Source organism: Megalops cyprinoides, chromosome 3 (genome assembly GCF_013368585.1).
Source record: "Megalops cyprinoides isolate fMegCyp1 chromosome 3, fMegCyp1.pri, whole genome shotgun sequence".
Lineage (NCBI taxonomy): Eukaryota > Metazoa > Chordata > Actinopteri > Elopiformes > Megalopidae > Megalops > Megalops cyprinoides.
Genome location: NC_050585.1, coordinates 53,530,469 through 53,532,968, shown reverse-complemented (window position 1 = coordinate 53,532,968; position 2,500 = coordinate 53,530,469). Strand labels below are relative to the sequence as shown.

Sequence of the window (2,500 nt, the reverse complement as noted above, 5' to 3'; positions counted from 1 at the left end):
ACCTTTGGCAGAAAGAAACCTCTGGAGAACTTTGTTTTTTTCACAGGTAGGTCTCTGCTGGCTCAAAGACACGAAAACATACAAATAGTGTAAGGGTACAGATGCACACCTTGTGTGTGGTAAACGTTGAGCTCTTTCAATACATTTCTGTCAATTTTTCTTTAACCAAGGTAGGTTAATTGAGAGCGTGTTCTCCTTTACTACAATGACCTTGCCAAGAGGCTACATAAGAAGCAAGACATACTGCAAATAAAGGAAAAGACAGACGGTGTACTTCAGAAGGCAGAGCCTTGATTTTGGTGCAAATTTGACCTCTAGTGGTAGGACATTGTTATTGCATCTCTTTGATACAGCCAGCAAAAGAAAGGAAAAGAGAATGGCAGAGAGGCAAAGACGACAAAGGTAGACAGCAGAGGTCAATGGTAAAGGGCAGGAACTCCAGTTAGCGTAAGTCACACTTACCTTACCAGGAAGTCTGTTTATTTCTGACACAGCACCGAGGACATAAAGTCACGCAAGAAATTCACGTTGATCGATACAGTTACTGCTGAATGTAATTCTGGGTCAATATGGAGTAAAAGTGCCATACCTGCTTTCACATCTGTGAAGCATTTCCAGAATATGAACAGCTTCCAGTTTGACCTATGGAGCGCCCTCTAGCACTACAGAGCAGTATTGACTGTACAGAAAGACGGCACAGCTCATTGACTTATTTACTTTTTAAATTTATTTTCAAGCCTTAAAGGTAATTTCCACTTACAACTGCAATTAACAATTTTTTTCCGATTGATGAAAAAGCAGTACTACAAAAAGAAAAAACCAACAAATACAAAAAATCCATAGAAGAATGTACTCAAAGCTATATTACAAGCCTTTGTTTTCTGTGATAGTACTGTTTGTACAAGCGTTAAAATGGGCGACCACTTAAAATGGCAAGAGCAACGCCTTTGAAGAACACTTGCACCACACCCACAAGCTTGGAGTAAAACTTACAACTCTGCAAATACTTACATTTATTTTTTCATAAAGTTTAAAGCTCAAGTGTTTCCAAGACAACATTTAAAGGTTCTTTTACCAGCCCCAGAGGGATTGTCAGTCCGGCCCTTCTGAAAGGGGAGTGCTTTTCAGCTCACCCTTTCAAGTAAATCACTGTCACTGTTCTCGGCGTGACTGAAACCCACACAACAGCGGAATCAGCGTTGCATCAAATAACGCCCAGATTCTGTCAAGTACTTATCTAATTTCACACATTTAAAGATGGCGGGCTGGACAGCTGAATTCAGAGAGAATGCAGCAAGTCTTTGCCTTGAAAACACAGTGCTTCCCCTCAGACAGCGGTACTGCATCAGAGAGAGAGGAAACTAGGAGCACCGGTGCAGAGACAGAGAGAGAGAAACAGGTAAAGAGGGACAAGGAGATAAAACATGAATTAATAGTGGAATTATAATTATTAACAAGGATAGTGATTTCTAAGGTTAGTTAAAGAGACAGAGAGTAGATGGAGATGTACAGAGAGTGGAGGGGGAGAGAGAGAGGAGGAGAGAGAGGGAGGGAGATGTAGAGGGAGAGAGAGGAGTTCAATGTTATTTTCATTATCATTTATTTATTAATTACATTAATAATCAATGCTATCATTGCTCTTATAAGGGTATTTGTTGGTATTGATTCTATGCTTTGGCAGTGTGTTCAGTACATGCATATTTTACCAACACAGAATTCTGAATGGAACTGCTGTAGGAGGCATGTTCTCCAGGGAGGGGGGCAGGGAGGGGTAGAGAGAGAAAGAGACAGCAGGTAAAAGGACATTAAAAGAGGAAAGTCTCATGGAGTGCTCTGACTTTCAAGACGCCTTCATACAGAACACCAGATTCATTGAGTAGGAACACTTATAAATCACCTTTTACACCTTTTTTTCTTTCTTCATTAACAACATTACAAAACATTTAACATATACAGGTATACCCCCACCCCACCTCAATCACCATGCCGTTTGGTCCTCTCTCCTGCCCATTACTAAAGCATTTAGCTGCCTCTCCTGTGCAGCAGTGCGGCAGCACCCCCCTCCCAAACTGTCCACCCACCTGTCTCCAGCTTAGTCCGGTTTCAAACCCAGGTCGTGGGGCTCAACCTGCACGCGAGACAAGCGCCTTCCCAGCTGAGTCACCCAGGAGCCCCAGGTCTCACTCCAGGCAGTAGTGAGTTACCTGCTGATGCCACCAGCACTGCAGCACCGACGATGCAGCCTGTGGCCGGCAAACAAATGAGCACTGGCAGTCCATCCCCAGCTGTGATTGGCTAGGAGGCGGAGAGGGAGGCGCCTGGAGGCGCCTGGAGGCACAGCTGGTAGAGGATCAAACTGTGATGGAGCGCCCCCCTCTGGCCAGCTTGCTAAAACCCCTTCCACTCACATTACTGACTGATTACTGCATGTCGAGTAAAGTTGCATGTCCTGGTCCTCATCTTCCAAGGAGTTTTAAGGCTCATTTCCAACTTGACAGGA

General features: G+C 44.0%; 1 protein-coding gene across 3 annotated transcripts in view; it reads right to left on the bottom strand.

The window, feature by feature from the left end:
• Positions 1–2,326: 2,326 nt before the first annotated feature.
• Positions 2,327–2,500, bottom strand: part of pacs1a (phosphofurin acidic cluster sorting protein 1a) — a 39,253-nt gene continuing 39,079 nt past the window's right edge. For all 3 annotated transcript variants that reach the window (XM_036524344.1, XM_036524346.1, XM_036524345.1), the window contains exon 24: positions 2,327–2,500. This exon is cut by the window's right edge and continues 1,933 nt beyond it. The gene's annotated coding sequence lies outside the window, so the exon portion shown is untranslated.